The 27,299-nt window shown below is 38.5% G+C and overlaps 1 pseudogene; it reads right to left on the bottom strand.

The window, feature by feature from the left end:
• Positions 1 to 3,824: 3,824 nt before the first annotated feature.
• The window catches only part of LOC149127331 (cytochrome b-c1 complex subunit Rieske, mitochondrial-like), a 96,045-nt pseudogene continuing 72,570 nt past the window's right edge, over positions 3,825 to 27,299 (bottom strand).

Raw genomic sequence — 27,299 nt, 5'->3', positions numbered from 1 at the left:
CTGCCATGTAGTATTTTATTTGTACATATATTTAAATTTATACATGCATTTTTATGTAGATTAATCTATGTACTTTTTTTTGACAGGCAGAGTGGACAGTGAGAGAGAGAGACAGAGATAAAGGTCTTCCTTTTCCATTGGTTCATCCCCCCCAAATGGCCGCTGCGGCCGGTGTGCTGAAGCCAGTGTGCTGAGGCCTGCTCATTACGCTGATCCAAAGCCAGGAGCCGGGTGCTTCTCCTGGTCTCCCATGGGGTGCAGGGCCCAAGCACTTGGGCCATCCTCTACTGCACTCCCAGGCCACAGCAGACAGCTGGACTGGAAGAGGAGCAACTGGGACAGAATCCAGCGCCCTGACCGGGACTAGAACCTGGGGTGCCGGCGTTGCAGGTGGAGGATTAGCCTATTGAGCCGCGGCGCCTGCCAATGTATGTACATTTTACATAAAGACCAAAGTATATCTATAATTGGTATCATACTTTTTATCATCTGTATTTTAAGATGGTTTTACATGTTAATTAAAAAGTCTTCTTGATTATAAATTTAATCACCAGATTATTTTTATTTATGTACTATATTGTCCTTAAGAAATGCTCTGATGACAGAATTTATTTTCTTCCAATTTTTCCCCAAAAAGGGTAACATACTGAATATGATCACAAATGTTTTCTTTAATGCTTCATTTTTTGTTATAGAATTATTTTTTTTTTATTTGACAGGTAGAGTTAGACAGTGAGAGAGAGAGAGAGAGACAGAGAGAAAGGTCTTCCTTCTGTTGGTTCACTCCCCAAAAGGCAGCTCCGGTTAGCGCTGCGCCTATCCAAAGCCAGGAGCCAGGTGTCTCTTCCTGGTCTCCCACGCGGGTGCAGGGGCCCAAGCACCTGGGCCATCCTCCACTGCCCTCCTGGGCCACAGCAGAGAGCTGGACTGGAAGAGCAGCAACCGGGACTAGAACCTGGCGCCCATCTGGGATGCTGGTGCCGCAGGCGGAGGATTAGCCATGAGCCATAGCGCCGGCCCGACATTATGTTCTTTAAGGTATTTTACTACTCATTGCAAATTGACTTTATGAGATTGAACAAAATTTTATTTCTACCATTTCTACATAAAAATGGGTTTGTATAAGCTATCTCATAATTGAATGTTGAAAAAATACGCAAACAAAATGTTGCTTGAGGCCGGCACAGTGGCACAGGGGGTTAACGCCCTGGCCTGAGTCACTGGCATCCCATATGCGCACCGGTTTGAGACCCAGCTGCTCTACTTCCCATCCAGCTTTCAACTATGGCCTAGGAAAGCAGTAGAAGATGGCCCAAGAAGATGGTACCTGCACCCCTGTGGGATACCTGGAAAAAGCTCCTGGCTCCAGGCTTCAGATTGGCACAGCTCCGGCTGTTGTGGCCATTTGGGGAGTGAACCATCAGATGGAAGACCTCTCTTTCTCTCTCTCTGCCTCTTCCCTCTCTGTATAATTCTGACTTTCGAATAAATAAATAAATCTTTTAAAAAATAAATTCCCCGGATCAAAACTAGTAATTAAAAAAAGTTTTTGTTAGACAAAATTTGCATTTGATTGTTAATTTCATTTGCATTAGTAAAATGACCAACATTTTTAAACTTGTTTCTTCTGTTTTGTAATATGTCTGTAAATATAATTTGTCCATTTAGTCCTTCTGCTTTCTTCCTTTTTTAAGGAACAGGCAGGACTACTTATTCTTCAGTGGCTCATTCGATCACACAGATGGTGCCAACCATAAAATGGTTTGTTTTCTTGAGCTGAATTGATTACTTTCCCATGAAAGAACTCAGGGAAATGAATTCTAAGTGATGCGACTCGTCCAATTCCCAGAAGCATAATGATTTTAGTAGGATGAGTTATTTTTGGTGATGAATTTTTCAGAAGAAAATATTTATATAACTCTGGAAAGTCAGTTTTCACATGCAAATTTACTCTTCTATGTTGTATGGAGTCCAGTTGTGAATTGCTTCATATTTTTTCCATCACTGACATTTCATCCTTTTATTTCTTTTTAGTTTCTTTTTCTGCTCTACTCAGCTTATGCAAACCAACAAACATTGGACTGGGACCAAATTTCTAAAGATATTTACTTACCACCTTTCTCCTCTAATAGATGAATATAAGAATTGCTTTCAAAACCCCAGCTATGTAAGTTGGCTCTTAGCATTAACATTCATGACACTCACTTTCCTAATGAGTTCTCTGATATTCCTACATGTTTTAAACTACTCCCATTTCTACTTAATGAGTGCAATAAATTTTATTTAATTATACTTCATTTTATTGAAAATATTCATTAACAAATAGAGATTTTTAAGCATGTTCAAAAAGGTTATAAACTTCAATATTTTACTGACATTTAGTTCAAGGACATTGGAGTCAAACTATCTTGGATTGACATCACATTTCTGCCACCTTTGTGCCATCTATTAACTCCTATATAACACTGGGAACATCTGTGAGGTTCAGCATTGTGAGGATTAAATGAAATAATTTTAAAAAGAGTTTATTACAATAGATAGCAAAGAGAGAAAACCCACTGACTGGTTTCTATCATAAGTCATCTAAATACTTTTAGTATCCTGTTGGCTATATTTGGGAAAGGGTACCAAAACACATTTTAGAAAAGGAAAAAACTTAGAAAGTGAATATCAAATCGTTGGTTTAATAAAATATGTACAAATTCTAGTTGCTGTATTGGTAGTTACTTTCTGTATACTTATATTTTTTTCAATATTATTTGGGATCAACCCCCAGCAATGGTGTCTAAGCTGTTTTCAAGTTCTGAAGATTCTTTAAAGTGGGTAGATTCAGTATCTGCTCTGTCAGAGCAGCTTCACTTTTAATGTGCAAAACATATTTTGTTTCTAAAAGAAGGTTTCCACTTTGCTAGCAGGTAAAACTTCTGACAATACAGGTATTTTGTGCAGGGTCCCTTGTTCCAAAATTACTAGGAATTTCAAGACAGTGAGAAGAGGTCATTAAACTACCCCTAATGGAACTGCACAGGTTGCCAGCCTAGAAGCCAGCCCTGGAGACAGGCCAGGAAAAGCCCTCTGTGGACATTTCTTTGTAAGATTCTACTGCTGGGGCTTGGCAAAGGGCCATAGGGAGGGAGGTGGCCTGTGGCCAAGTGCACATCATCAGCAGCAGGTGTCTCCTCCCCACTTCTGCTACTGTGCTGCTGAGGTTCTCAGTCATTAACTAGCACGCTGGCATTGTTTGCTGAATCATACCACTGTAGCCCTGTTCTGATGGAAAGCGAAGAGACTGGAAGTCAGCTCCAATATCACCTCAAACCAGGAGAAATGGAAAGTATTGGAATAGCTGTTTAGGTGTAGGTTACACATATTCTTAAAATGTTCTCCACCTCACTAAAAAAATGAATTAGATACCTTATAACACATAGAGCGACTTGACTCTGGGTGGTATTCATCCCCTAGAAGAGTCACAGTTGAACGGGAGAGTGTCCAATAAACTGCTGCTCCGTGTTTTAGTGTTTTTTTTTTTTTCCTATTTTTTTTTAAATGCAGGCATAGCTCTTAGTCTGTGTATTGCATGCAATTGATAGTCCAGCAATGTCAAAGCTGCAGCCCTAATGAACCAGAGCATCCACGATGATGTGAAAGCTTTGATCATGTGTCTCTGCCTCAATTTGGGATAAAAGCTCTCAAGGCAAAACAAAATGGATAAACATAAAATAGTTTTTTTCAAGGATTCGTTTTTTCGGTCTCTTTCCCTGGTGTCCACTTCAAGGATGCAATAGCTGAGCGATTTTCAGGTTCCACTATCTATAAGCTTCGATTTAGGAGGCGTTTCTCTCAGGGATATCAGGCTGCCAAATGTCAGGTGCCTTCAGATTTCCCTTTCTTTCACGATTTCCCTGCAGTGTGAAAGCTGTGTTGCAAGGGATCAAGTTTGTCGAAGGACTGTCGTAAAAACAGCACACATTCGGAGAGCAGTTGCTTGAAGTGAGAACGCTACAGTACAGTAATGTCCGCCACAAGACCCAAAGCCCCTGTGTATTTATCTGGACGTTGTGTAGCTCTGCCTCCGTCTCCGCTCCAGACTCAGGCAGTTGCTCGCCAGCTGTTGAGAAGGATGCCAGCTCCAGGCTTGCAGCCCATTTCCTCTCTGTGAACTGCCGTGGGCTACAGCAGCCTTTCCCAGGGCAGCCTGACTGGGGGGGGGGGGGGGTGTCTGTCAGACACAGGATTAAAGGCCTGATCCTCTCGCTCCAACTGGGAACACCTTTGAGGGCTCTCTATGCCAGTTTGAATTTCCTGTGGAGTTGGCCCAGGCCTCTGTTGTCGCTCTAGCACAGACTTCTCTCTGAGCCTAACTCTGCTTTCTTCCCTTTCTCCATAGGTGTTAATTACAACAGCAGGAGTGGCTACATGATTTGAGGGACCCAATGCAAAATGAAAATGCAGGTCCTTCGTTCAAGAATCAGAGAAAAAGTGTCCCTAAAAAGTACTAAAATACAAAGCTTTACCTTTCTAACATGGTATCTCCTTTGATTTGTTCGAATGTTTTAAAATTTAATTTTATTTTGTGTTAGAAGCAAAGACACAGGCAGATGGAGAGAGAGAGCTGCCATCTGTTGCTTCACTACCCAAATGTGAAAGACGGCAGGAGATGGGCCAGGTCAAAGCCAGGCGCTGAAGGCTCAATCCAAGTTTCCCATGTGGGTGTCAAAAACCCCATTAGTTGAGTTGTCACCAGTAGCTCCCAGGGTCTGTACTTTCAGGATCAGGAGCTGGAGGTGGGTGCGGAATCCCTGCACTCAGATACGGGAAAGGGGTATCTTTACTGTTTGGCTAATTGCTTGTTTTTGGGTGTGTGTGTGTGTGTGTAAATTTGCTACTTGATGGCACTCAAAGTAGTGAAAATAAAACATTTATATTACTAACATGGACAGTACTGTTACTCTTTATGCTGGACAATGCCTGTTTTCAGTTGGCATACAAGAAGGTTTAATTCATGTTCGGAATCACTGTGATTATACAATTCAGTTTACTATGATCTAGATGCTTAAATCATCTCCAGATTCACATGTTGTGGGGGAGGGCATTTGGCAGTGGTTCAGATATCACTTGGGATTCCCACATCCCATATTGCAGTGCCTGCAAATCCCAGCTCTGTTTTCAATTCCACTTTTCTGTTGACGGGTACCCTGGGAGCCAACAGGTTATGGCATGAGCACTTGGGTCTCTTCTCCTCACGGGGGAAACTCACCTGGAGTTCCTGGCTCCTGATACTGACCTGGCCTTGCCCTGGCTGTTGTAGGCATTTGAGGATTCTGGGCAAATGGAGAACCTCTCTCTGTCTCTGTGTGTCTCTCTTTCTGCCTTTCAAACAGAATAAAAATGAGTCAGTAAAAAACTGAAAATTCACTTGTTTGAACCTAATTGGCAATGTAATGGTATCAGGAGGTGGGGGGGGGGGTTTCATGGGGTGATTAGTTTATGATGCAGAAACAATATGAATAGATAAATGTCCCTCTAAAAGCAGATCGAGAGAGCTACCTTTTGAGGACACATGCAGGTGCCCTCTGCAAACCAGAGAGCAGCCTCCCATCAGACACCTGGATCTGCTGGTCCTTTCCTTACTGTTTCGCTTCTCAGCCTTCAGAACTGCAAGAAATAAAATGTCAGTTTATGACGTTTTGTTACAGCAGCCTGGATGGACTAGGACAATATTTATACCTCTCACATAGTAGGGGTATTTATTTATTTTAGCTTTGTGCTCTCCCTTTGTATGCACCTGTAGACAAGACATGTGACCCAGAATTATGCAGGGTAATATGAAGCCATGATTTAGATATCATGCATTTGGTGGTATGTGGAGTTTACTAGTATGTAGGATTTACTAATTTTGTTCTGATACAATTTTGTCCACTGCCATCCCATGGTGAGAACAGCTTCATCAGAGAGCAAACATATTAGTTCCCTTTAAAAACTCCATGGCAACACCTAGCACACTGTGTTGTTTATAATAACCACTTAAAATATCCAACACATTTTGTTGAACATAATATTTAGTTAATGTGATCAGTCTTGAATACAATAATCATCTTATCAAAGTCATCCAATTTGGAGAGTAGGAGTTTCAATTATTTATATACTAGAAGATGATATGGAACTTTTTCTACCGAGGTAATAGATATCTTTGTGAAGTCCTTCTACAGGTCTCAAAAATAATGAACCACTTCCATTACCATTTGTCACCCATTACATGAGTCAGAAAGTTATGAGAGTTTTCCAAGTTTCAGAGCTACCTACATTGTTTCTAAGTCATGTTCTTAATATTTATATATATATATATATCATTTCTATTATACTTAACTAACAAAAATGGAAAGATACTTATCAAAAGCATTACAAAACAGCTTTAATAGAAAATATGTGATGAAAATATTTTGATAAATATTTTAAGTTATTTTATTTGGTAAATGTTTTTATGCCTCATTTAATAAACTTCAAATGGCAACAAAATATAATAATCCTCAGCTCATAGATCCGTAGTATTTGTTATTGAATTAATTGATTAAAGTGTTTATATACTGCTTTTTACCTAAGTCCAACAGAGGTATTGTAATTGCACTCCTCTCTAAAATTAAAGACTTTCTGCATTTTATGAGTGAGAAAAGGGAATCCTTCCAAAAAGTATTTTACAACCTTCTACACATCTCTTAGAAGGAGGCAAATGTGAACATATCTAACCCTTTGGTGTTTTTTTATCTTCCCCAATGTGCTTGGATTTTATTGATGGTTCCAATCACTCAGGAAAGTCTTCCTTCACCTTGGCAGTATACAACCATCTTTCACTAGATTCACAAACAGAATCATAATTACTTTGTGTCCTGTTTATAGAAAACTACAGAATTTCTTCAGTTTCAACATATTTCTGGGAATTTTTAGGAAACATTCAGTTCCAGTTTAATGCTTTATTTGCAGCAGCCTGGTTTTATTTAGAGGTTTATCCTATGGCTTCATTGATCCTTCCAGAGCATTAACCTCACTTCTTCCTATTTTTTTTTTTATTTCTGAGATTACAGCCTATTTCCATAAGTCATGCTGATTTAATCTAGTAGAGGGCCCTGAGGACAAGGGTTTCTGCAGAGAGATAGGAATATGAAATAAGTCCAAACCATCCTCTTGTCTATCTTTGCTGAATCTTAGGTCTCAGGCTATCCATCTTAACACAAATTGACCTATTTATGGATAGGTAATAGTAACAAATTCAAACCTTTAAAAATGTACTTATAGAAAAGAGTATTTTAAGTTCCCATTATGGGTAGGGCAAAATTGAATGATATGACTTATTTAAGATACATTAAAGCCATCAGGTTATAAAAATACTGGCCCAGTGTCATGCAAGAGGTCATGTTCAATTGCCAGGTTACTAGAAGCAACAAGGAAAGGAGAAATAGATGGCCAGAATCTGAAGCTATGACCAGCTGATGAGGAAAAGCTATGAAATGTATTCATATCTGTTTCTGCATCTATATACGATGTTTATGTTGACAAACCACAGAGAACAATGAGTGTAGGGTAAAAGGTTGGTGAATATTAGGCATATATGTTGCCAATCCAATATACTCAATAGAAGACAGTGGATGAAATCAAGGGATTTACTCCCTGTAATTGGTGAGAGGTCAGAAACAGAGACTGTAAACTTTCTTACTGGCATTAGACAGTAGAGATTAGAAGAGACAAGAGTAACATCTGAGATTCAATATATGTAGAACATTTTATTAAAAATATAACCAGGCTTGAATTACCTTATTTAGAAACTATGTACTGAGGGAGTGGGAAAGGGGAGGGTTGTGGGTGGGAGGGACGGTATGGGGGGGAAGCCATTGTAATCCATAAGTCGTACTTTGGAAATTTATATGCATTAAATAAAAGTTTAAAAAAAAAAGAAACTATGTACTGTGGTAATTAGTAACTCACTTGGTAAGTATGGTCAATGCTGAGAATCAGTCTCTTCTTGGGGTGTATTCAAAGACTACAGTGTGTATAAGGGTAGCCTGACTGTGCAGTTTAGACATATGGAAATGTGGCAACTAAGAGTTAATAAGCACAATGGTCCTGAATGGCCTTGTGTTGAATTTGGGACAAGCCACTGATCCCTCTTAGATAGATATAATCCCACCCACAAGCTATAAAATAACTATAATGCATTATAATTAGACACAAAAGTTAATACACATTCTTATGGACCTTTAGACATTACAACTTATTTGTGACAATATCTATTGAAAAAGAAAACACTAGTTTTATTTTCATTTTGTGGAGGAAGCTGAGAATAAATACTAGAAATTTGTTTTCTGATCATTGGTCAAATGCTGTTTATATACAATAAGCTTTTATTCACAAATGCCACCAGATCTTGTTTAGCACTCACTTTTTCCTTGCTGGCTTTCTGTTAATGAAAGCTATATGATAAAATCAACTCACGCTATTTATGATTCAGCCATTTTTTTATATTCAAGTTTTGATGGAAGATTTGGCAATGATATCTATTTCATCAGTAGAATGGAAGTAAGGAAATGCTAGCTCAGTCTTTGGAAAACTATTAAATTTGTAAATGCCAGAATTATTTGCTGTAAATGCAACAAAATAATATAGGCTTTTTTGAATACAAGATATCTTTTGCAACCACTTAGCTCTGCACAGACAATGCTTAAACAAATGGTCATGGTTGTGTTTCAGGAACATTTACCCAAAAAAACAAGACTTTAGGATGGTGAAGTAAGCACCTTACCTTACTGAATGTCAAATATCAAATGGTCCCCAATATAAAGAAAATCACTTCACCTATCTATTAGGAATGATTTTAGTGTTAAGTACCTATATTCAATATTTTGTATCAAGAATTTGATTGGAAAAATAAGGCTGATAAATAAAGAATGAATTCAGGTCAAGCAGCAAGAAAACAAATACATTGTAGAGTTGACTTATGCATGGTTACATGAACATTATTGATAGAATATCATTTTGGAAATTATAATTTTATTTGAAAGGCAAAGAGAGAGAGGGATAGTAAGAGAGCAGAGACAGATCTTCCGTGTGCTGGTTTGCTCCTCAAATACCCACAACAGTCAGGGACAGGCCTGGTGGAAGCCAAGAACATTGAACTCCATTTCAGTCTCCCACCTGTGTGGCAGGGACTCAAGTACTTAAGACATCACCTGCTGTCTCCCAGGATATGTGATGGCAAGAAGTGGATGATAACCTGAACCTAGGCACTCTACATATGTTGTAGAATCCCAAAGTGGCAACTTAGCTGTTGTGCCCTATGCCCACTCTGTATATTTTCTTTTGAGTAATAAGTTATTATCTGAAGTTAAGGTCACTTTAACGCTGAAAATGGAATTTCTAGGAAAAGTTTGGAGTAAAGTACATGAATAATTGTATTTCCAGAACAATGTATCCTTGAAGCATTGAAAGTATTATAAATTGAAAGAATAAATTTTAACTGTGGAATATTGGTTAATTCTAATGATAGATCAATTTAAAAAGCTTTCATGATATATATATATATATATTCTTACAGTTTTGAAATTAATTTAACTTGTTTGCTATTTGATTTTTTTATAGGCCTGTAAGGTCACCAACTCTTTTTTTTTTTTTTTTTTTTTTTTTGACAGGCAGAGTGGACAGTGAGAGAGAGAGACAGAGAGAAAGGTCTTCCTTTGCCGTTGGTTCACCCTCCAATGGCCGCCGCGGCTGGCGCGCTGCGGCCGGCGCACCGCGCTGATCCGATGGCAGGAGCCAGGAGCCAGGTGCTTTTCCTGGTCTCCCATGGGGTGCAGGGCCCAAGCACCTGGGCCATCCTCCACTGCACTCCCTGGCCACAACAGAGAGCTGGCCTGGAAGAGGGGCAACCGGGACAGAATCCGGCGCCCCGACTGGGACTAGAACCCGGTGTGCCGGCGCCGCTAGGCGGAGGATTAGCCTAGTGAGCCGCGGCGCCGGCTAGGTCACCAACTCTTGAATACTTTAATTCTCTCAGTGATTTTAGCACAAGAATAGCACATTTGCATTTAAAATTCTAACAGTAATTTTCTATGAAATCTTTATAATCAATGTTATTTTCTTTAGATGTTCCTTAAATATAAAGCTGGAAAAAGTTGACAGAATTTAGTAGTAATGTCCACCTTCACATAAGTCATTGGGCATCAACATGAAAGAAATGACTGGGATATATAGTTAAAAATGAAGAAAATACAAATATTTTATGGAGGTTTTATACATTTACATAATTTGATTAATGATCAATTTTCTACCTATTTTAATTTAATATACTACTTTTAGCAATATAACTTACATTAAATCTGGTAATATGAATGTATGTCAAATAGTGAGAGAACCCTAAATGATCCTTCCCTAGTGTACCCACATGTATCTCCTTCATGGAGTCTTCTGTTTTCAACATATGTAAAAATATATTTGCTAATTTATTCATTTATGCCTTTCTGATTTGAAATTATTTGTGTTCATTTAAATGAAAGAGAAATATATTTATATTGAGAAATATAAAAAAGAAAAATAATTAAATACACACATATATATATAAAATCTTATTGTATTTTATATTATATTATATGTATTTTATATTATATTATATTGTATTTTATATTATATTATATTGTATTTTTTATATTATATTTTATATTATAAAATCTTATTTCTTTGCTGTTGTTTATTGGTTTTTCTGCCCAACAGCCATTCCTCTTGATTTTCTATAGAGGAACAACTCAATGATTTTTCCAGAGGAATTCATTACTTCCCATCTCATTTCTTATAGCAGAGGAGTAGGTATCTGACCCAGCCTAAGCTCATCAAGTTTATTCCTTTTCCACGCCACATTGATTGGTTCAATACAAAGATGAATCAACTGGGACAAAGGGGAGGGAGTCAAGCTTGGACTTGCTGGTGTTGTCCTTTCGATGGTGTTCTTCTACAGCTAGCATGTGATCTTGCTGTGTGGGGCCAACATAGGACTCCAACAATGAAGTTAAGAGAAGGAAGAAGAGAACTGTGTACTGATGGAGAAATTTAAATTTTCAGATAATCAGCAAATGAAACTCATCTTCCCTAACCCACTTAACTCCCTGCTTGTTTTCTGTTTGCTTCAGCAAGATTGAGAATGCTTTCTGTCACTTACTACTGGAGGTATCCGGACTGGTACCTCTAGTACCTACAGAAGGTCACTAGGAGCCATTCATCTTATTTCCTTTCAGTGTTTATATATAAATATACACTCTTATAATTATGATATTTTATGATGCTATATGATAGTTTATGATAATTAGTAAATTATATGGGCTTATTATTTTCTTATATAACTTTCAAGAATATGGTAAATTTATATGAAAAAGTAAAATTTTAAAGAAATTTTAGTTGTTAAAGAAATACAAATGTGAATCTCTCTTTAATTTAGTAAAATAAAGAAAATGGGACTGGCGCTGTGGCACAGTGCGTTAATCATTTGCTTGCAGTTCCGACATCCCATATGGGCGCTGGTCCTGGTCCTGGCTACTCCTCTTCAAATCCAGCTCTCTGCTGTGGCCTGGGAAAGCAATAGAAGATGGGGCAAGTCCTTGGGCTCCTGTACCCGCATAGGAGCCTGGGAGGGAGCTCCTGGCTCCTGGCTTCGGATCGGCTCAGGCCCGGCTCTTGCGGCCATTTAGGGCGTGAACCAGTGGATGGAAGGCCTTTCTCTCTGTCTGTCCCTCTCATTTTCTGTAACTCTACCTCTCACATAAATAAATAAAATCTTTTAAAAAAAGGAAATAAAACAACAAATAATAAAAGACAGCGGACAAAAAATACATTAAAAAAACCCTACAATCTAATATAATCCCTTGAGAAGACAGAAAAGGAACACACACTTCAATGATTAAAATAATGTAAGTGGAGAAAAGTACTTGAGCCTAGCAGTTCAGACGTCAGTTAAGACACCTGTGTCCCATACTGGACTCTGAGTTCATGTCTCTGCTCTGATCCCAACTTCAGCTTCCTGAGAACACACACCCTGGGAAGCAGCAGGTGATGACTCAAGTACTTGGGTCCCTGTTACCCATGTGGGAAACTTGGATTGCGTTCCCAGCTCCCAGCTTTGGCCTGGTCCAGCCCTCGCTGTGGTGAGGATTTAGGAAGTAAACCAGAGGATGAGAGGTTTTCCTGTTTGTCTGTCTCTCTCTGAATCTCAGATAATAAATAGTATTAATGGCTTAAAACTTCTTTTAAGAAGGAGAAATTCCATAATGAAGACATTTCATTTTACTTACTTTGAAAATGGTTTAAAAAACCATAGTATTAAGAATTCAATGAATTTGCCATTTGTGCACTACCATAGGAAATTAAAATTGTTTTAACCTTCTCAGAGTGCATTACATAAAGGATATGGTAATCTAGAGGTTTGATATCTGTTTCTACTTCATATCTAATAATCCTTTCCCTTGGAATTGGGGACAGTTATAATCTACATAACAGATTTAATAACCATGATCACTCCTACACCTTATGGAACATGTATCTAGTACCCCAAATTGCTTCTCTCTGGAAATTGGCTTTCAAATAGTATATTGTGTATAATGTTAATTTGATACTAATATTTTAGATACAGAAACTTCATGTGAACAAGATATTTAAATTATTTATCAATCAACAGAACAATATTTTATTCAAGACCAAAATATTTCAGTTCAATTAGATTCATGGGATTTGCAGTATAAATTTAGATAAAACACTTTATGTTATATTTGTATAGATATAGCTGAGAATTTTACAATTGAAAATCAGAAAAAATATTTTATTTCAAATAAGAAATTACAAGACATTCTACAAAAGGACTTTTATATATTTTATCACTTAATTTTCTAGTAGGTAAATATAGCTGTCATTATGCTTTGGATAGTGGGACAGAAGTTAGAAAAAAACTGGTGGAATTTGTTCGCTTTACATGGTTACTGAAAGTAACCCAGTCATTTCATTCTCAATTCTGTACTGTTATCTCAATAAAGCCGCAATACTATTATCCTCTGGCAAATACTCTCTGTATTGCACAGTGGGTGCATGTATCATTTTTAATACATCATAAACACATAGTTGATAGGAGTAATGTCAACAGGTTGATGCTCTTTAGTGATGGTCTCCATGTATTGATATAAAACTGTAATTGCTTAATTGCATATTTCACAGTTATAGTGATACTTACATAAACCAAAAAATTACTTGAAATATTTATTGTTACATTAATAAATAGTGTAATTATTAGAATAATTAAAATTAACACAGAATAATGATGTGATATTGATGTAGAATAAACTGGAGATGTGGAAGCTAGTAGTAATAGTTGGAAAAGACTGGTAAAAGTCATGCTACAAATCTCAAAATGATAGCCATGGGCTTTGCTAAAAAACAAAATGTGGCTGGCGCCGCAGCTCACTAGGCTAATCCTCCGCTTACGGTGCCGGCACACCGGGTTCTATTCCTGGTCAGGGAGCTGGTCCTGTCCCGGTTGGGTTGCTCCTCTTCCTGTCCAGCTCTCTGCTGTGGCCTGGGAGTGCAGTGGAGGATGGCCCACGTCCTTGGACCCTGCACCCCATGGGAAACCAGGAGAAGCACCTGGCTCCTGGCTTTGGATCAGCGCAGTGCACTGGCCACGGCACGCCAGCCATGGCGGCCATTGGGGGGTGAACCAATGGAAAAGGAAGACCTTTCTCTCTGTCTCTCTCTCTCTCACTGTCCACTCTGCCTGTCAAATAAAATAAAATAAAATAAAAGATCACTTTAACAAAATGTAAAAGCAGTTCACTTAAAAAAGTTAATGGTACTGGGGTGTACAATAAGAGTAATTTTCAGAAAATGGTGAACTTAATACAACGTCTTTTCTCAAAAACATAAAAATAATAAAAATGTTTATGTGAAATTTAAAAATCTCTAAAGAACTTTTCAAATGATTACTTTTTCTTATCTACCAGGCTGTAATTTTTTTTAAATGTAACTTTTTTTATTTTTTATTTTTTATTTTATTTTTTTTTATTTTTGACAGGAAGAGTGGACAGTGAGAGAGAGAGACAGAGAGAAAGGTCTTCCTTTACCGTTGGTTCACCCTCCAATGGCTGCCGTGGCTGGCGCGCATAATGCTGATCCGAAGGCAGAATCCAGGTGCTTCTCCTGGTCTCCCATGGGGTGCAGGGCCCAAGGACTTGGGCCATCCTTCACTGCACTCCCAGGCCACAGCAGAGAGCTGGCCTGGAAGAGGAGCAACCAGGACAGAACTGGCGCCCCAACCGGGACTAGAACTCAGGGTGCCAGCACCGCAAGGCGGAGAATTAGCCTAGTGAGCCGCGGCGCCAGCCCCAGGCTGTAATTTTTAATTAGAATTAACTATCAAAGATATTGCACCTTTCAAGTCCATGGCTGAGCTTAACAGTGTTTAACAGTGGCTTAATTAAGTGATTGCTTGAAAGAATTAACATTAAATTCAGTGACTTCACATTAATGTTTGCAAATACATAATTAGCAACTTTTTAATATTTCAAATCAACCAACTTGAGGTACAGAAGACTTGCGTTCAAATAACTCTTCTAAGGTGACATGAAGACCGAAAGAAGCCTCTGACTTGAGTCCAAATCTCTAACCAACCACCACCACATCAGATGAGATTGGGCATGTTCAGGGTGGTATGGCTGTAGACCCACCATATCATCATTGGTGAACTCATAGGAGGGAACTTCAAGATTGGGGGGTGAAGGCCCCTTCCTGATCCTGCCAGACACATCATAGTGTGACCTACGGCAGGGGCAGTAGTAACCATGAAAATCTCCTGAATTTGCAATGAGTACACAACCAAGACAAGGGCAAACACCTGTCAGGATAACCCACTTAGGCTTCTTTACACAGTCTAAATCGTGCTGTGGGTCCCTCAACTGGCACACTTCAAGAACAACTTCCTGGTCAGTTTCTTTCTGGGTTCTATGGAACACAAACAGGGGTTTGCCTCTGCATTTGAAAGCCATGTTGTTGCCTTCTGGAATACCAGATAACTTGGTTTCAGCTTTTAACATGGCCAGCACATCAGCTGAAGCACTCACGCTACAGACTTGGAGACAACATGGTTGGCAGCACATACAACACCCACAGTATCTGTTGCAGTTAGCAAATACAAGAAACCTTTTCCGGCTTCACTGCTCTCTTTTGAAGATTTTGTAGTATCTGAAACTTCATTGTGTTGATAGAGAAGCCAGGAACTTTGATGTCTGTGTGGGAATAAGGAACAGCAGTAGGGACATTGAGGGCCATGTAGATGAACAAGGTTGGCCGACGGCCTGGCCATAGCGACTCCTGGCACAGGAAAGGTGACTTCAGCTTCATCACAGGCGGTTCCCCAGGTGGCAAGCGCTGCAGCCTGCACCAGGGACCACAGCGTGCCAGCCACACTGCAGGACACGGCAGACAGGATCAGTATGGACAGGCCAGGACTCAAATGATTATTAAGAAGGTTCGATCTTTCAACTTGGACCAACTATAAAGTTATTTAGATTCTTTTTGTGTATGCACACACATACATACACATTTTTACACGAAGAGATGACAACTTACTTGTTAATTGTGAAAGTTTAATTCACATAAATAATACAATTGGGGCTGGCATCATGGTACTGTGAGTTAAGTTGCTGTCTGTGTTGCTGACATCCCTTACAGGCACTGGTTCTCTTCCCACATGCTCCACGTCTCATCCATCTCCCTGCCGATGTGTGGAAAGCAGCGGAAGATGGGCCAAGTGCATGGACCCCTGCCACCTACGTGAGAGACAGAGCTGAAGTTCCAAGCTTCTTGCTTGGACCTAACCGAGCCCTGGTCATTGCAGCCATTTGGGGATTTGGGGAGTGAGTCAACAGGTTTAAGGTCCTTCTCTCTTTCTTACTCTCACTCTCTAACTTTGCCTTTGAAATAAATAAAATAAACACTTAAATGATAATAAAAATTATTGTGAGAGACCTAGAGCTTACATCTGCTGATTCTCTCCTGAGATGCCTGCAGCAGCATCCCAGGAAGTTGGAATTAAAAATTGGAACCAGACATCCAACCTGGGTGCTTTCATGTGGGATGTGGTGTTAGCTGCTAAGACAGAGACCTACCTCTACAAAAGTTTTATTATGAAATTTCAAGGATAAGACTAATATTTCTGTTTTTCAAAAACCTAAGAGATCTTACTCAAACTACCAAAAACATCTGTTTGGGGAGTATAAAACCTTTGTAACCATATCAGGATCAATTATTCCAGAAATTTAAAAGTTTATAAATAGCTAATGAGCTATCTCATTATAAAAGATGATACTCCATATTGTTGGTTGTTTTATCTTACAGAACATACAAATGTAAGTTGAAATGTAAATTTATTATAGCAAAAGTAAAATTTGTGGAGTAAATGATTTGAATTTTCATTTCCTAACAGTGAAAACTTTTACCTAGATATGAAAAAGAGTAATTCTATTCTGACAATGTTTCAGTTATGTTAAGGGAAAAAAGGAAAATTAATATCATATAACAAGAGATGTAAGTAATTTTCATTGTTTCATGGCATATATGTAATTTACTTTAAAATATTGGTGCTCAGTTTTCTGAGGCAGGTCCTGGGAAAACTTTATGGTTACAATTGTTAAAAATCGCTCAGCAGGGCAGATGTTTGGCGTAGTGGATTAGCTGCTAGTTGGGATCCCCGCATCCTGTGTCAGAGTGCCTCAGTTTGAGTTCTGGCCCTGCTCTCAAGTCCAGCTTTCTGCAGGTGCGTATCCCAAGAGGCAACAAGCAATGGCTCAAGTAGTTGGGTCCCTACTACAGACACTGGCAAACTGGATTGAGTTCCTGACTGCTGGGTATGCCTAGGCTCATCTTTGACTATTGAAAATCTTTTGGGGTGTACAGTAGTGAATGGGAGTTCTGTCTGTGTCTTTTTCTGTCTCTCTGCTTCTGAAAAAAGAATTGCTCAGGATATGTGTAGAAAGCTATGAATCTGCCAGTTTGTAGAACTGTTGAAAGAAATAGACAATGACTTTAATGATCTGTGCTCTTTGCCAATACTTATTGATTGAACTACAGAAAATTTTTACAACACATTACTGACTACTGTGCTGTTATTCTCATTTTCAGATTTGTTTTTACAACAAAAGGAATGATTGCCGAATATTCAATAACCATGGGTGTAAAGAAAAGGTCAGCACGGTTTATGTTCTCTCGCTGGGAGCACACTGTATCTGAACACAATAAATGTGATGCTCGAAGGAAAGAAACAACTTGTCTGTCACTCAGCTAAGTAGTGTGAAAATTTATGTTGAATTTAACTTTTTTATAATGGAAATCAACAATAAAGCATTTACACATTTTCTGCTATGAATCTATATATGGAATGGTAGCATTATAATCAATAGTGTCATATAGATAGACTGAATAAATTAGAGGAAAATTTGAAGAACATATGTTAATATCAGTACACTGGAAGTTGCTTTTCAATTCAATCAATACCCTTTGAAGTTAATGTTAATAACACTGAATTAATAAAAAAGTTAGTGAAATTACTTGAACAGATACAGTTTTGAAACTGGTGTACTTTCGCCTCACAGTGAAACAAAATACTTTTTAAAAATGCTTTGAATATATTGCATGGAACAACATATATTATTTAAATTAATTTCACATATATCTACATTTTCAAAATGACCACCTGAAAATTTAAAATAGCATAATAATGTAATGTGTTTAGTTTGTATTTATCCTGAGTTGTTCTAGTTTGTAATAGCCACAGGAATTGTTCTTCTCACAGGGACTTTGGCTGTGTCTTTGTGCTCCTTTAGTGATATTTGACTGGATTATCTGACAAGATGGTGCAGATTCCTTTCCATTCCACCCTGAAGTATTCATCAAGCAAAAGGGATCATCACATGATTCTAGCTCTTCCTTGAAAAGTCATTATTGAACTTTTCCAAAGTGCTGTACAAAAGTACTTTATAAACTAAGCAATATTATACATTATGGTGTAGGAAAAGTCCTATGTTTATTTATATGCAAATTTGCTGTAATTACTTTAAATTATCTTCATTAAGTTGTCTGATTCTCTGTGGATTAGTCTTCACCTTTTAAACTTTTGTCAACCTTCTTACTTAATCCCTTTGTATCTGCTGTCTAAATTGGGAATTTCCCTCTCCCATTCTTCCTTTTCTTTCCCTGATTACAGTTCCTCCATGTATTTGGTTTTTAGAACTCAGTTACATTATCCCCATATGAAGATCAGGAAATATGGCACAAGTGCATTTTGTAAATGTGTGTCTGTATGAGTTGTCAAGTGGGTGAAATGTACACACTTGCTTGCTTGTGCAACTCTCAGGAACTCTCAGAGGGCGTGCCACAGAACCTCATTTCTCTCCATTTCCTTTCTTTCCACTAAGCTGAATACTTTTGAAGCCATAACAAAGCGCTCTCTCTCTTTGTATGTGTAATGCTACTTTTCCACTGAGCAATAAGGGAATACGTTGGGGAGCCTATTTCAGTAGGTTATATTTTTCTTAGCTACAGATAAAATAATCCCTTTCATTCCTTTCAAATCTTAAAGGGCACCATATTTACACTTCTTTTATTTCAGTACATCTTTTCTCCTGGCTTGGTTACCAACCATAACCCTCCGGTTTTCTGTGTTGAGTAATTTTTCCACAGATAAGAATTTGCAATTTGAAACTATCTTGAAAGTATGCGAACCTACTGTTGTGCTCACTTACCTTTTTTTTTTTCTTTGTTCGATTCCCATCAAGTATTAATGTTTAGCAGGTATTGAAATGCACAGTATCCAACTGGTTTCAAGTGTGTACAAAGGTGATAATGTAAGGTCACCAATCTTGCTTTCAGTTGTTTTTAAATCATTGGAAGCTCACCTGACCAATATATATTCTGCATAAACACATACCCCCTCCAGACACACAAATATACTTTATGCAATTCAGATCCTCCTGTATCATCCTGCATTGGCCCCTTGGGTCTTGACTTCCAATTATGGATGTTGTTGGATGCTCCATTTTAAAACATGCTTTGCAATACCAAGTTGACACAAAGGGAATTTTAGGCAAAACTGCCACAGGGGATCCCTTGACATTTTCTTTTTGAAGCCTTGGGGATGCATTAAGTAGTATTCATAAACTGTGTCTAAAAGCAGAGTTCTATTTTGAGAGTTACCAAAGGACTGCCCTCCACTAGTTTCATTTAATAAGAGCATGCAAATTCTAATTGTGTTTCTAAGGAGACTGTGCCTAGAGTTCTGGGAGAATTGACAACCATAGCAGTATTTGCATTAATGTAGTACTTATCAAGAGTTTAAAGTATCTGAATAAACACCATTGTGTGAGCCCAAATAAATTCCGGAAAATAACATTACAAAAGGGTCTAATTTCATCTGTTTATTCCCCTGTATTTGTTAAGAGGTTTTCATTTCCTCGTAGGTCTAAGAAATTGAATTATTCTGCTTATTAAGAAAGAAGAAAAATGAATTTATTGTTAAATATCATATAGTAATAGGAAATATCACTGACAGTATCTTATAATTTAATGGCACAATAATTAGATAAAATAAAACTAAAGACATTTTTATATGATAAGTTGGCTTCTTATAGGATCATGTGTAGATGGTAGATTATTATACTGTGAATTTTTGAGATTGATCTTATCGTTTCATTAATGTAACTTCTGTATTGCTATAAATACAGAAATATCACTATAGGGTCATTTCCTTTCTATATTTTGGATTATTTTATGTCTTTCTTCTATCTCTATGAATACATAGACATTTTATACTGTGTTGGGTATCATTTTGTGATACAATACATAATCCACTTTATGAATGAGGATATGCTGATGGAGTTGTTAGAGGTTAAATGGTGGTGAAGAAAGGAGATCTCAGTTCTTGTCTCACAGGAAAGAAAAATTTCCGCACAAACAGGGCAGTGAACAAAGCAAGAGTTAAGTCAGAAATCTCCAGCCACAGCCGCCAGGAGGGGGCTCCAACAAAGGCAGACCTGAGAAGCTGGTGACAGTGGAGGCTTTTAAGCACAATTTTAGGGGAAAAACCGAGCAGCAGCTGTCATTCAGAGGGTGGGGACAAATCCCATCAAAAGGCCAGATCTTTAATCTTGTCTATCCTGTGTAGCTTGCTCAAGATAAAACAAAAAGCCATCAGAAAGGTGTGATTGTTGACTTCTCCTTTCTATTCCTGTGGTAAACCAGAAGAAGGGTAGAACCACTGCTTCCTTGCTACAACCTTTTTTTTTTTTTTTTTTTAAGATTTTATTTATTTATTTGATAGGTAGAGTTACAGAGAGAGAGAGGGAGAGACAGAGACATGACTTCTGTCCGCTGGTTCACTACCAGCTGGAGCTGGTTCAATCTGAAACCAGGAGCCAGGAGCTTCCTCGGGGTCTCCCATGTGGGTGCAGAAGCTCAAGCACTTGGGCCATCTTCTACTGCTTTCCCAGGCCATAGCAGAGAGCTGGACCAGTAGAGGAGCAGCCGGGAGTAGAACCGGTGCCCATATGGGATGCTAAAGCCACAGATGGAGGCTTAGCCCACTACTCCACAGCACTGGCCCCTTCCTTGCTACTCTTGTGAGTAGCGCAAAAAACTGGAAACTCAGGCTGGGTACTGTGGCATAGTGGGTAAAGCCACCACCTGCAGTGCCTGCAGCCCATATGGACACCAATTTGAGTCCTGGCTGCTTCACTTCTGATCCAGCTCTCTGCTATGTCTGGGAAAGCAGTAGAAGATGGCCAAGTATTGGACCCCTGCACCCATGAGGGAGACCCGGAAGAAGCTCCTAGCTCCTGGCTTCCGATCGGCACAGCTCTGGCTGTTGCAGCCAATTGGATAGTGAACTAGCGGATGGAGACCTATCTCAGTGTCTCCTCTCTCTCTGTGTAACTCTGACTTTCAAATAAATACATAAATCTTTAAAAACAAAAAGAAACTGGAAACTCAGGGGTGGGACTCAGCACTCTTATCTTGCTAAAGGTAGATTTTTTTAGGAGAAGCAAGTATTTGCTTAAAGGGACTCCCTCTTTCTCATTCTGACCAGGACTATCGAACTGCCTGTTAGTGTATCCACCTCCTTACAAAATCATAAAGTGACATTTATAATAATGATCATAAATATAGCATTGATTTCTAGTTTGATAACTAGTTTCACTTTTTTTTCTATTACATTGCCCTGATATTTTTTAACTTTTATTTAATGAATATAAATTTCCAAAGTACAGCTTATGGATTACAATGGCTTTCCACCCCATAACATCCCTACTACCCACAACCCTCCCCTTTCCCGCTCCCTCTCTCCTTCCATTCACATCAAGATTCATTTTCAATTCTCTTTATATACAGAATATCAGTTTAGTATATATTAAGTAAAGATTTCAACAGTTTGCTCCCACACAGAAACATAAAGTGAAAAATACTGTTTGAGTACTAGTTATAGCATTAAATCACAATGTACAGCACATTAAGGACAGAGATCCTACATGAAGAGTAAATGCACAGTGACTCCTTTTGTTGATTTAACAAATTGACACTCTCGTTTATGGCGTCAGTAATCACCCCAGGCTCTTGTCATGAGTTGCCAAGGCTATGGAGGCCTTTTGAGTTCGCTGACTCTGATCATATTTAGACAAGGTCATAGTCAAAGTGGAAGTTCTCTCTTCCCTTCAGAGAAAGGTACCTCCTTCTTTAATGACCTGTTCTTTCCACTGGGATCTCACTCGTGGAGATCTTTCATTTAGGTAATTTTTTTTTTTTTTTTTTTTTTGCCAGAGTGTCTTGGCTTTCTGGGCCTGAAATGCTCTCATGGGCTTTTAAGCCCGATCCAAATGCCTTTAGGGCTGATTCTGAACATTGCCCTAATTTTAAATGAAGGTTCAACTCAATATTATGGTGGAATAGTTTATTTGAAAGTCAAAAGAAAATAGACTAGAGAATTAGTGTTTAGTTTTTGAGGCATGCAATATTGATATAAGAAGGCAGATAGGATTAAATCAATTAGATTTTTGAACTGGGACCACACCTTGGCCCTGCTCCCTTTCATGATCTCACATCCCAACCTGAACTCAGCTGTCCGCACACCTGCCAGTCACACACCTGCCAATCAGATTACATAACCACTCCCCTTTGAAAGCGAATACAAGGCCTGGAGCACAGTGAGCCTTTGTTCTCTTGTTGTCCAGCACCTCTAGGCACTTGGCCTTCTGGTCGCCCACTCTCTGCTTTCCTGCCTGTGCTGTTACCTGTGGCCACTCCTAACTGCATGCTGGCTCCATGTGGCCCCTGGCCTGCTCTCTGCCTGGTATGGAGCCAACTTTCATTTCTAGACGCTTTCTTCCCTAAATAAAGCCCTCATTTTCCCGAGTATTTCTCTCACTGAATAAATACTAGAAACTATACCATGTTACCTGTTTCATTTAGAATTCTTATCTAAATATACAGCAAGAACCGGCGAAAATATTAATATTAAAATAATTAATAAAATTTGAGCAAAGGTCCTAATTTCTTTTTTTTTCTTCTTTTTTTTTAACTTTTATTTAATGAATATAAATTTCCAAAGTACAGCTTATGGATTACAATGGCTTCCCCCCCATAACATCCCTCCCATCCGCAACCCTCCCCTTTCCCACTCCTAATTTCAATATGATATTTAAATCCACTGTTATTTAAATCATTTCAAAGCAAACAAATATTGTATAACTTAGATATCTATCTCTATATAACTAAAATTTTCTTACAAAGACTCAGAGAACATAGCAGATTTTTTTTAAGATTTACTTCATTTTTTTAAAAAAACTAGAGAGAGAGAGAGAGAGGGAGGGAGGGAGAGTCAGAGAGAGAGGTCTTCTATCTGCTGGTTCACTACCCAATTGGCCACAATGGCCCGAACTGAGCCAATCCGAAGCCAGTGGCCAGGAGCTTCTTCCAGGTCTCCCACATGGGTACAGGGGCCTGCATTAGTAGGGAGCTGGATCAGAGGTGGAGCAGCTGGGACTTGAACCATCCCTCATAGGGGATGCCGGCACTGTAGGCCAGGGCTTTAACCCCCGAGCCACAGCACCGGCTGCAATGCAGCAGATTTTATGAAGTGGATAGTATAGAATAATTCATAAAGGATGGCTTTGTGAGCACCTGAACAGATGGAGGTGCAATCTGCAAATTGAGAAGGATGTTTGAGAACATCATGAACTGGGAAAGCGGCTGCCCAGTGCTTACGGAGCATGAGCATCTGTGGGACATGCTTGCTTGTAATAAATATTACTATGCCAAGGACTTGCAGGGGCATTCCACCAGAAGCAGGCTGGAATTACCGGGAAACGTGCTGGCACAGGAACTTTGGTCCATTCGCTTTTCCATGGTGTGTTTTAGACACTGACCAGAAACGTAGGAGCAAGCTTGCACTAGAAAGCTTTTAAGTGAAATTTTTAAGTGAAATCATTGCAATGCTAATGATGACTGAATTAAGAAACAAAAACTTTTAAGGTTTAAATTTTGGGGTGCTGTATCTTCTTCAAATATCTGCATCATATACACTGTTACTTGTTAGCCACTATGGGTTATAGAGATCAAGAAGCTAAGTGTGAGAAAATTAGATTGGTTGACAGTAGTAGGATTGATTATACCTAGTGTTAGTGAGGCTATAGAGCAACCATAACTCTCATACTAAAGAGTTAAAATTGTATATGTGTGGGTGTAAAAAGTTAAGCTTAAGCTTACAGGTTTAAACCTTCCTGGTGCAGCTGTGAAAATAAGACAGAGTAAAGTAGCACCTTGACAGTAGGGACTCCATTTTGGAGCACTTGAGACTGCATTCTGGGAAAGCAACCCCCCTCCCCCCCCCCCGTGAGACTCTGGTCTAAAACTATGATCTCAAATAGTCAGACAATAGCAGTGCACTACATCACCCTTGACAATGCACAAAAACCCCCTAGCATGATTGCTCAAGCTTAAAAGTAAAAAGGTTGCACCTGGGTTACCTGGGCTAATAATGAAGATGTGATTTGTCTATGTCTTAAGATCATAATTGCTGATTGTAAGATTTTAGCAACCGCTTAGCAACCGTGTATTCGCTCCCTCCTCCTGATTTTGCGGTTTTTGCCTTAATTAACCCTACACTGTAGTTCCTCACTGCTCCTCTGTCCTTGTCAGAGGGCCCCAACATGTTGGATCAATAAATTTAACCCTTTGCTGGTTGCATGAGAGAAAAAGTCTCTTGGAGTCGTTCCTTGGGCGGTGGGCTTTTTTGGACCCTAACAATACAGGATTACAAAACAGTAGACATTTCTGAAAACTGGTAGCATTTTTAAAAGAAGTAAAACATTCATATAAAGACTTAACAATAGTCTAAAACTGAAAACAACACGAATGCCTATCAATAGATTATGCATTAAAAGATTATGGTATATTTCATAGCTGAATAATGTAAGTAAAAAGGAAGTGAACACTAGCACACACTATCATATGGGAGAAACTCATTATTTTTCTAGGTGAAGTAATCCAGATAAAAAGTAAATATGCTATGTGTTTCCATTAGTGCGATTTTTAATGCAAAATAAGTAATAATATGAGAAAATGGAGTGTTGTTGCCAGACATAGAGAAAGAAAAGATCGTCAACCTGATGGGAGGAAATTTTAGGAGTGATGAAAAAAGACTTTTTCTTTGGAATTTTGATTGCAGAAATCATTTTACAGGTGTCCCTATACATTAAAACTGATTAAACTATATAATTTAAATATGTGCCAGCTATGATACTTCAAATAAACATCAATGAATCTTAGAAAAATACACTTACAAATTTCATTGAAGACATAGAGTTAATGAATTTCTAATCTACTTGCAACTTAGTCTTAATATGGTATAACTATTCTATTGAAAGTAGTAATTATTTCATACAAATTCATAACATTTATGTTCATATCTGAATTACAGTTCATTTTACAGAATCTATATTTTATTAATATTATAAATATATAAATCTTCCTTCTTTCATGCTATATCCCTTCTTTGTAGTCTATCTTTTAGAAGATTTTAAATTAAATTGGCTAATTTTCTAATCTTAAAATGTAAGATCTTTTACTTAAATCTTCTCTGTGGATCAAATTTCTTATGTCCTATTTAAGAAATCTTGGCCCAACTAAAGTTGCAAAAAATTTTTCCAGTACTTTCTGGTAGAAATTTTATAATTTTTATTTACAATAGTTCAAGATATAGGTTGGAGTTTGTTTTTATGGATATTTAATTGTTGTAACACAATTTATTGAAGTGATTATCCCTTTTCTACTGAGTTCTTATTTAATTTATATAAATAATTAGTTGAACACTAATTTGTAACATCATTTTGACTTTTTATTCCATTTTATTGATCAAGTTGTCAGTCTTGACAGAAAATCTACACTGTATTGATTACTGTAGCTAAAAAAATCTTGCAATTAGTTAGTGTAAGTTGTATAACCATAATATTCTTTTCAAAATTTGTTTAATTTGTCATTTTATACAAAGGAATGTCTGCTGACATTTTTATTCTAATTTTGTTGAATTTATTGATTATGAATTTCTTAAATTCATACCAACATTAAATATTTTATAACTTATCTTTTTTAGTTTCCTTCAATAATATTTTGTAGTTTTATGTATACAGGTTTTGCACAAATTTGTTGGATTTAATGTAATTATTTTATAGTAAATTCTATATTTTTTGTTTTAAAAATTTATTTGAGAGGCAGGGAGGAGAGAACACACAGCCCTGCAGACAGGAAGAGTGAGAGAGAGTACTCCCATCTGCGGGTTCACCCTCCCAGGTGTCTACAACTTAGACAGGCCAGGCCAAAGCTGAGGGCAGGAAACTCAGTCTAGGCCTCCCACCTGGGGAGCTGGTACTTAATCACTTGAACCTGCTGCAATTAGGAGTGGAACTGGGACTCCAACCCAGATAATTCCCATGTGGGAGGTGGTCATCTTTACTGGCATCACAACTATTTTGTCAAAGTCCTGATCCATCTGAAGTTTCTTAAAATTATACTTTCTGTGTGTTCATTGATATCTTATAATAATTCATTATATGTTTATATTGATCATTTTAAACAAGATGTATTTTATTTATTTGAAAGACAGAGTTACAAAGGGGGGAGAGATATGGAGAGAGAGAGAGATCTTCCATCTGGTGATTCACTCCCCAATTGCCTGTTGTGGGACTCGAACTGCCTGATTGGGTGGCAGTGCAGCAGGAGGTGGCTTAACGTAATATACCACAGTGCTGGCCCATGCATGATTCTATTTTTATAAAATTCTAGAAATCTCAATCAAGTAACTGATGGTGACACAAAGCTAATCATAAGTTGCTGAGGGAGATCCAAGATGACTGAATAGTCAGAAGTTGCCCTGGCCTCAGTCACAAAAGGATCAGAGAAAAACAAAGGAAGAACCACATTCCCAGGGGAATGAGTGACAGAAAGTTTCGGTGGAGAAGTGACAGAGCAGCCTGTCTGTGGGACAGCGAGGCCTGAGGACAAACATGCTGACACAGAACAGCCAGCCACACTGCCAGTCAAGTCTGTGTCTGTGCAGCCAACTGCCACCTGGGAGACTCCATCTTCCTCAGGCAAGGTAGGAAAAAAGTTGCTGTGGTACACAGACAACAGCAGCTTAAACTGAGGGAGAATTCCATACTGCCCTACTGACTTCAAGTCCAGCCTGGGAAGCTGACTGAGGTCTGAGAAACTAGTTTTGCTCAAAAATAAAATCAATGTTACCTCCTTCTCCTCCCTCACCCTCCCAAAGTGCTAGTCCCAGTTGGGTGTGACAGAGTCCTGGCTAAACTGTGCTCTGACTCAGAGGAAAGCACACTATCGTGTTGCTACCAGAAGCGACCAGAGCCACAGTCGTTGCAATTTACAGGGTGAAGAGCAGATCCCCAGCAGGCTGCAACAGTGCAAGTTTTGGAATTAGGCAACCAAACTGCTCTTATTCAAGGGTGCCCTTCAGTTCCTTGGAGCTAGCAGCAGCAGCAGCCCATAAAAATTTTGGACTAGACTTGAGGAAATTCTCTCTGCACCTTTGTAGTTCACAGAGCTGGGAGTCCTGAGCACAAACCTTGGCGCTGCCCTTGCAATGCTACATGAGAACTGGGGGCAGTTCCACCTGTGCCTTGCAGCACTGGGGATGTTGATGTTGGTATTACAATTGTTGGGGTAAT

This window comes from Oryctolagus cuniculus, chromosome 3 (genome assembly GCF_051225735.1).
Source record: "Oryctolagus cuniculus isolate XC-2025 breed Fujian yellow rabbit chromosome 3, ASM5122573v1, whole genome shotgun sequence".
Taxonomy (NCBI): domain Eukaryota; kingdom Metazoa; phylum Chordata; class Mammalia; order Lagomorpha; family Leporidae; genus Oryctolagus; species Oryctolagus cuniculus.
The sequence above is the reverse complement of the archived record's forward strand: the minus strand, read 5'-3'. Positions and strand labels throughout refer to the sequence as shown.